General features: G+C 44.8%; 1 long non-coding RNA gene across 2 annotated transcripts in view; it reads right to left on the bottom strand.

The window, feature by feature from the left end:
• Positions 1-7401: 7401 nt before the first annotated feature.
• Positions 7402-9072, bottom strand: part of LOC116102773 — a 7292-nt gene continuing 5621 nt past the window's right edge. For both annotated transcript variants that reach the window (XR_004123276.1, XR_004123275.1), the window contains 2 exons: positions 7717-7928; positions 7402-7611 (listed from right to left, as the gene is read on the bottom strand). This is a non-coding gene — a long non-coding RNA (uncharacterized LOC116102773). The remainder of the gene's footprint in view (positions 7612-7716; positions 7929-9072) is intronic.

Here is a 9072-nt window from a genome sequence, read left to right as displayed (position 1 = left end):
AAACCTAACAGCCTTTCTTAAACCAACTGGAGACTGTGGCCATAAAAACGGAGATGCCTCGTTCAGAGCTTGGGTTCTCCTCTCTCGGTACAGCTTGTAGCTTGAGTGTGTCCTGTTAGAGCAAGGACCAGCTTCTGGGCCCAGAGATCTTGGAAATGTGGTGGGCATGTCTCTGTTCCCTTCCTATTATAGGCTCCTCTGTGGTGAGACACTCCCTCTGGGCATTTGAGCAGGGCAGACAGAGAAGAGGGAGGCCTTTTTTCTTTAAGGATGTGAAGCTCTGGTCCATCATTCCTTCCATCTGTGAAATTCCTCCTGGGACCAAGTTTTTAAAGTCATGTTATTTATTTATTTATTTTTTGCATGCAGAAAACAGAACTGAAAGTTTAAAAAATTAAACTTTCAAAAAGCAAACACCTATTCACTAAGTAACTGCTCATTTTCACTGGATCCTGCAGTGACTCATTTCCATATAATCCCGTTGTAAAGTCAGCTAAGCTCTTTGGTCATGACAAAGTCAGGCAATAGGAATGCACTGAGTTCTGGTTATTATATTGTCCTGTGAAGTCCTAGAAGATAAGAAACTTGCTTCTGGCTGTGCTGAGAAATGCAATGGTAGGATACCAACGGGATTTTAGTACAAAAATTGATACAAAATATGGGTATTTTTATCCTCTGGAATTCTAGCAACAGGTACATGCCTGTTGTAGGAACCTTGCAGAATAGCAGCTACCGGTCCGGACCCTCCTTGCACATTGCTCCATGTGAGACATTGTTGGAAAGCCAGCGGATGTTGGCTTCCTGTCCCTAGTTTAGCCACAGGTCTTTGTGTGCCTCATAATATCTAGGACCCCCTATTTGCTGGGCTGTGCTCCACTTCCATTCCTACTGCACTGGTCACCTGCTGAAGCACTTCTGAGCGGAGGGTTTGCCCCTGGGGCCCTTCTTCTCTGGTCTACTCACTCCCAGGCACTTGCCCTCTCCATTTGTCCATCTCCATGGACATCCTTCTCCTGTCTCCCAGACTTTCAATCTTATCTAGGATTCCCTCCTCTCCCCAGCCTGAACCCAGGCCTCACCACATAGGTTCTTGTTAGCATCTCAAACTCTCCTAACCTCCCCCAACTTCCACTTTCTCCACTTTCCACATCAGCCTGATTTCTGTTTTTTGTTGTTTTTGTTTTTGTTTGTTTGTTTGTTTTGTTTTTTGCTTCTAAGCATGGCAGGTTTGGAGCTGCAGCCTCAGTATTGAGTGGAAATTCTTGAACTTGGTATTATGTGCTTCGGATACATGTGCCTCATCTTTGTTGTTAGCCAATGACAGCTCACCATCTGTTTCACTGAAGAGAGCTCCTAAGGCAAGGGCTTCCTGCCCCGTGCCTTTCTTCCTACTGTCCAGTGTGTGCATGCCACCTTCCTTTCTTCCCTGTTCTGGTTCTGTGGCTCTGTTTTTCACTTCCACAGGGCTCCGCAGGCTCTCTCCTATGCTTACCTCTTTCTACATAGCCTATCAAAGGTTTCTCAAGATTAAAATAAAACCGTCACATCTGTGTCCTAGACCATCCCCCCTGCCCATTATTCTTAGTTTAAAATAAACTATTTGGCTGGGTGTGATGGCATACAACTTTAATCTTAGCACTTGAGGGGCAGACTAGTAGATCTCTGGGAGTTCAAGGCCAGCTTGGTCTTCATGTGAGTAGACCAGCCAGGGCTACACGGCAAGACCCTGTCTCGGACAAGAAAGAATACTTTTCTTTGATTCTTCTTCCTCTTGGGTCCTCTATAGGTTTTCATGAGAGTGACCACCAGCTACCAAATGACATGCCTTTCACTTCTCTGCTGCCTCGAGCTCCTCACAGCGTCTCACCAGCCCATCATGCCCCTGTGCAGCTCCCTCTTCACTGTCTTTTAGGATATCCGAGGTTGCTACATTAGCTTATCTCAGCTAAAGGCTGTGCTTGTTGGAAACTTAGATGGAGGGATGTGCCTGGCTGTCATCATTTTCTCCTTAGGGCCTGGGTCAGCAAGAAGAATCATAGTTGCTCCTGATTCTTTCTGTTTTTCATGAATCCCTTTCCCCTGGATTTGGCTCTCCCCTAGTGAGCTTGTTCATGAGCACTTGCAGAGAGTTCTGCCTCTGCGAATCCTCCCCTCTGTTGTTCCCAGGAGAACATAGAGAGACACATTTGTGTGTTAAGAGCCTCCATGTCAGTCTGCCTAAGCGGGAGTTAGATTTTGTAGCATGCAACCTGCTGTCTGGCTCAGCTGGATTCTCATACTGGTGGACAGCTCACCATTATGATCCATACCAGTTGGAACCTGCCTTGGTCAGTAGGGAGATGAGGATCATGAGAAAACTTCCATGTATGGCTCAGTGCTGCAGCTAGGAGAGTCCTGGCAGAGTGGAGTCTGTTCCCATGACCTTCCTGAGGGAGGGGGAGACTGAGCAGTGTTGTGGTTCCTCACCTGAGCTGAGCCTGGCTCAGCTAGACCCCTCCCACAGGTCTTTCCCATCTGTGTTGGTCATTCCACATCTGCTTGCTTTAGATGTTACAGAGCTGGAGGTTCATGGTAGTTGCTTTCTTGGAGGTATTGTAGAAGGACTTGAGTTTGGGAATCTCAGTTTCGGCATTGTCAATGATGGGAGGTATGACCTTGGGTATAGTTCCCTCATTTATAAAGCTAGGGGTTCTCTCAGAGATTCTATAGTTCTAGAGATGACAAATCTAGTTCTATGATTCTAACTCTGAAGCCTAGACTACATAGGGTCAGAGGAACCCTGGGAGTGGGGACACAGCTAGAAAAGTCCCAAATAGGCAGGGTAACAAACTCTACAGGCCAAATTGTGCTGCTTTGGGGAAAGTCTTCCCTGGCTGGCGCTGCTTCTTTGAGCCATATGCCCATACCTCAAGCTGGACACTTCTTGGTGTCTGGACATGTTCCTCCTAGACATGGTCATGTGATCCAAAGTGGCTAGGGGCACAATGAAAGGATTTAAGGGGAAGCATAATTGATTTTAAATGGACCTACACATTCAAAATTAAATAAAAAAATAGCACTTTCCTTTACCAGCAACTGTGTCCTAGAGTATTTTTCAGTGAAAACTGTTGAAGCCTGCTTCATACCCCTTTGGAACCTGGATTTCATCATCAGTAAGCACATGGACTACAGAAGGCGTGGTGGAAGAGGTCTGCATGAACATAGCCTACCCTTCAAAATAGGCCTGATGCAGAGTTAGGAAAAACACATTTATGAGAACTTTCTTCTCATTGCCAGGCAAGAACACCGAAGAAGTTTTTTTGTGTCTGGTGTGGTGGTATTCATAATTCTAGCACCAGGGAAGCTGAGGCAGGGGGATTGCCTAGGCCAGCCTGGGCAACATAGTGAGACCTTGTCTCAAAACAATAAATCAAACAACACTCCCCTCCCCCAAAAGCAACCCTCCTAAGCTGAATAAATGTGTAAACAGAAAAAAAGTTAAGCTTTTTGATATAGTGACGTTCTTCATGGTCTTTTCTGCGCACACTACCTTACTTTCTGCATTTTGGTGGAGGTTGTTTGTGGTGAATGCAAAGATTTTTATTCATTTGGCGTGACCTCTGAACCCCTGTGCTAGTTAGTTTTTGTTACCTTGACACAAAGTAAAGCCACCTGGGAAGAGGAAGCTGGACTGGGGAAATTCTCTCCATCAGATTAGCCCATGGGCAAGTCTGCGGGGTGTTTTCTTGGTTGATTGAATTGAGAAGGGCCTAGCCCACAGTGGGCAGTGCCACCCATGGGCAACTGGTACTGGATAGTATAAGAATTCAAGCTGAGCAAGCCATGCTGAACAAGGCGGTTAAGAAGCATTCAACCATGAGGTCTACCTCGACTCCTGCTTGAGTTCCTGCCCTGACTCCCCTCACTGATAGGCTGAGACGGGGAAAGTGTTAAGCCAAACAATCCCTTCCCTCTACAAATTGGTTTTGGTCAGTGTTTTATCACAGCAACAGAAAACAAATAGAGGCAACTCCTTTCCTGTTTTTGGTGGACTCCCCACCTCAGGAGTCGTGACGGCACAGCTTACTCTTCACTGTGAAAGCTAAATACAAGGACTGGGAGGTGTCTCTCTATGCAAGCACCTTTAAGGACCAGAGTTGCTATCTGGTCTAGCACCCAAGTAAAAGCTGGGTGTGGCAGCCTTCGTCTGTTATCTCAGTGCTGAGAGTGGGTGGAGTGGATACAGGTGGATTGCTGGAGCTTATTGGTCAGCCAGTCTTCCAGAACTGGTGAGCTCCAGGTTCACTGAGAGATCCTGTCTCAAAAACAAAAACAAAAACAAAAAACCCAAAATCCACCCCCCCCAAGACCCCAAAAGATTAAGGAAGTCCCAAGCTGTTGGTTTAGCCTTCACACACCCACACCCACATAAACACATACAAGCATAACACACACACACACACACACACACACACACACACACACACACACGGTGGAGTAGAGAGGGGAGAAGACACACTAAACACTTTAGAATCTTGATTTCCAAGCATCCCTTCAAGCCACTGGTCATAATTTAAGAAGTAAACAATGATCTGGGTGTATGGCTCAGTGGTTAAGAGTTCATACTGCTCTTTCACAGGACTGAGTTCCAGCTCCCAGAACCCGCATTCAGCCATTCACAACTTAGGGAAAGTGCATCTCAGGGTGGGGTTTGTGGCTATAGGGAGGGGGAGTTTCCATGGCAGCAGCAGTGGATGCAGACTAGGTTCTGGTGGTGGTCATGGTTCCTTCAGCAGAGCAGTTCTGTGGACTACTCCAGGAATTGTTCCTGGCCTTGGTGGAACTCCAAACCTAACTTTCCAATAATCTTGATCTTTGAAACCACCTAAAAAGCCCTTTTAATAAATCCCTTTTCTGTCTAAATTAGTAAGAATTGGTTTCTATGCTTTGCAACTAACGATCCTGGTGCAGAAATGTAGATTTAGGTCTTTTAAAACCTACTTTAATATGGGTTTACGAATGCTTCAACCCCTTCTAGCCCTCCATCCAAAGGTAGGGGAGAACAGATGGTGACCAGGACAAGGGTATGAGCACCTGTTTAGAAGTAGTTCCTTGGAGCGACTTTAATCTCTGTCAGGATACCAGCAGTCCAGTTCAGTAGTGTCAGGATAGCAAACACGAATTATCTGCAGTGGTATGATGTAGCAGAAACTACCAGGCCTCTGTCCAATCAGCATGAGTCAACAAGAGTGACTAGGATGAGCCATGACACCAGAGAAGTTCTCTGCTGTGCCTCTCTCAATACAGCAGCAAAGATCAGTGAAGACTAAGACTCACAACGAGTGAAGCGCTGCAAAGCTAGCTATGTAAGTGCACCATCACTGTCCGTTGTGTCTTATTTATACTTTCTCCAAACATCACGTGTCCTCCCATGGGGTCTTGCCTGAGCAAAACGCCATGTGAGTCTGTCTCAGTAAAACACCACCAAAAGGTGGACATTTCATTCCTTCTTAAAAGGGGGAACCAAATACCCACGGAAGGAGTTGCAGAGATTAACTATGGAGCAGGGACTAAAGGAAGGGCAAGGCAGCCTAAATATAGCTATCTCCTGAGAGGCTCTGACAGTACCTGACTAACACAGTTGTAGAGGCTCACAGCCATCCATTGGACTGAGCACAGGGTCCCCAGTGAAGGAGTTGGAGAAGGGACCAATGGAGCTGAGGGGTTTGCAGCCCCTTAGGACGAACAACAATATGAACTAAGTAGTACCCTCAGAGCTCCCAGGGTCTCAACCACCAACCAAAGACTGCACATGGAGGAGTCTGATTGTTCAGGCAGCATGTGTATAGTAGAGGATTGCAAATTCAATCATCAATAGGAGGAGAGGAGCTCGGCCCTGTGAAAGTTCTGTGCCCCAGTGTAGGGGAATGCCAGGGCCAGAAAGTGGGAGAGGGCGGGGTGGCAGGCATGGGGAAGTGGGAGGCAACAGGGGTTTGTTTTGGTTGTTTTTGTTTGTTTCTTTGTTTTTTGGAGGGGAAACTGGGAATGGAGAAATTTACATGTAAATAAAAAAAAAAACACCACATGAGTCCGTATCACCTGACCTATCCAGAAACTTCCATTTCACATAAATCCTGAGAGTCTGATAAAAGGCATAGACCAACTTTTCTGCCCTCCAGACCTATACATCTCATGACAGTTGCACACTCACTTGTATGTCCCAATGTCACCTAACACATGAGCCCTTAACATATTCTTCCTCTCATCTTGCCATAGCAGCCAGGCAAGGAGTGTGGTGTCAGGTGAGAAAGCTCATGCTTTTAATGGGTTTTAGTGCTCCAGGTGAGGCCTGGAAATCTCAAAGCTTCCTCTCCCAGCCCTGTGCAAGTGCCTGACACCTTCCCCCCTTGCTGTGCTCTTATCTGTTTAGTTCTCATTCATTTCAGCATTATTTCTCTAGGTCCCTAGGACACTGAGCCTTTGCTCACTGACTCTCGGTTCCACGGCAAACTTCTATCTCCTCTCCTGCCCCAGCACACAGGCTTGCAGCATGCCCTCTGCCTCTATACCTGGCCTGTGGATTGTTTTATGTAATAAGCATAGTATCCAGGCAGGAGAGAGAGCTTTTCAGGGACCAAAAAAGTCCTGAAAAACAATTAACAATTAGAAGGTAAAATGGCTCAGTGAGTAAAAAGGTTTGTCCTGAGCTCACGTGGTGGAAAGAACTGGTCCCAAAGTTGTCTTCTGGCTTCCACATGCATGCTATGACATGTATGTACCCACCCACATACATGCCCCCATACACTAAAAAATGTAACTTTAAAATGGGAAACCGTAAGTTTCCTAAACTTCATGATAATGTTGGACTAAAATTCAGCCACACTACACAGGGGTCTGTAATCTCTTCCTTCAAAATGTCTGAGGCTGAAATTGTCCCTGAGCATCAGACTAAAAGCATCAGGCAGGTGTGGGAAAGTTCTTGGTTCATAGCCCTGTTGCAGTGTGACGACAGCCCCATAGATGGCGTCGGAGGCACTTTCTTAGCTCCCCTGGAAGGCAGGGAATGTTTGGTAGGGTATTTCTAGGGAGAGACTGATGAGCAGAAAGAAATTAGCATAGTCTTAAATTGGCTCCCCATGACTCTTGATTAGTTTCAAGGAAGGAAAAATTACAGAGTGGATAAATCAGATAACACCTTGACTGTGTGCTCAAAATTGCATTACCAATCAGTAACAGGTGGACACACTGTGCATCCAGATGTGTTTCTCACACAAGAACGTAGGATGTCTTGTGGCTGAGAATAAATGACCTGAATTTGACCACAGAGAAACATCAGAAAAAAAAATTGTATATTGAATGAAGGCAGGAGGCATGACTCTTTTATAAGTTTTATTTTTACAATTTTAAATAATGTGTGTGTGTGTGTGTGTCTAAGTGAGGGTCTGTGAATGTGTGTGTGCATCCTTGAGGAGGCTACTAGAGGTGTTGGATCTCCCTGGAACTGCTCTTACAGGCTGAAAATTGAACTCTGGTTCTCTTGAAGAGCAGAACATTTTTAACTGCCGAGTAATCTCTTTTAGTCAAATTATTCCTGTTGTTAGGGTCAGAGAAAAGTTGGGAAAATGTTCCAGCCTAATGGAGGATAGAGAGACATGACTGTTGTTAGTTTTTGTCAATTTGAAACAAGCTAGAGTCACCCAGGGAAGATGGAACCTTAATTGAGGAACTGCCTCTTACCAGATTGGCCTTAGTGCCAAGGGTATTTTCTTGATTAATGGGTGATGTGAGAGGGCCCAGCCTATTGTGGGCAGTGCCACCCTTTGGCAGGTGGTCCCGGGTTGTATCAGAAATCAAGCAATGGATGTATAAGCAGTGGAGAGCCAGCTGGAAGACAGTACTCCTCCGTAGTGTCTGCTTTGGCTCTTGCCCTGACTGCCCTCAGTGATGACCTGGGACAGGGAAATACAAACCAAATAAACCCTTTCCTCCTCAAATTTGTTTTGGTCAGTGTTTCATCACAACAGTAGAAAGCAAATTAATATAACAACTAAATGTAATGTCTGACTCCAGACTGGGTCCTGTAATGGAGGAGGAAAATTACCCTAAAGGATGTTATTGGGTCAATTGATAAAAAATGATTCTTCCCTCCATTGTCTTGGCATCTTTGACCACTCAACAAAAATGCTTCAACTTGCATTTGTGTTCTCTCTCACTGATCTGTATGTCTGGCTTTGTGCCAAATCATGACCCAGTCCTGATTACTATAGTTTTAAAGTTAGCTGTGAATTTGAAAAGTGTGAATCCTCCACCTTCCTCCTCCTCCTCCTTCTCATCCTCCTCTTCTTCCTCTTTCTCCTCTTCCTCCTCCTCCTCCTAAGATTGGCTACTCTGGTCTTATTTCATTTTTGTGTGGATTTTAGTATGAGATATTAATTTCAATAACGAGACTAACGCTCTAGCTAGTAGTGATGTTGTCTTTATAAACTACTCAGGGAGAACTGCCATTTTAACCACCCCAAATGTCCAATCAGAGGACTTAGTGTGTACTAACATGAACTCTAATCAGTTTTATCTGATGAAGAAGGCTGAGCCTGACATTCAAAAAACTAATCATGGGCACAGAGTATATGGACAGATATTTATGTCATTTGAACTGTGAGGATTCTATCTGTAAAATAAAAATGGAAAGACTCACATAGACCACTAGAGCCTACTAGAAATAAAAAAAAAAGTTCCATTAGGAAAAACTTACATTTTGAATTACACATTTTCCAAATACAAGTGCCATGGGAAAAAAACCTTAATAGAGCATATAATAATATAAACACCTCTGAATTTGTTACATCAGAGAAATCGAGTGGTTTGTTGTAATATAAAGGCTCAAGTAATTGTTGTTGTGGTGTTTGTTTTTGTGCAGTGCTGGGTGTAGAAAAGTACTTTAGCAATGTGCTAACAGATTTTGAATAAAACATGAAATTTAATTAATGCATAAATCAGCTTTATAGCCTCAGCCCTTGGATGACTGAGGCAGGAGCATTAGTTCAAGGCCAGCCTCAATTACATAGCATGAGGCCAGTCTGGGTTATAGGAGAT

The sequence above is a fragment of the Mastomys coucha genome, unplaced genomic scaffold (assembly GCF_008632895.1).
Source record: "Mastomys coucha isolate ucsf_1 unplaced genomic scaffold, UCSF_Mcou_1 pScaffold21, whole genome shotgun sequence".
Taxonomy (NCBI): Eukaryota; Metazoa; Chordata; class Mammalia; order Rodentia; family Muridae; genus Mastomys; species Mastomys coucha.
The sequence above is the reverse complement of the archived record's forward strand: the minus strand, read 5'-3'. Positions and strand labels throughout refer to the sequence as shown.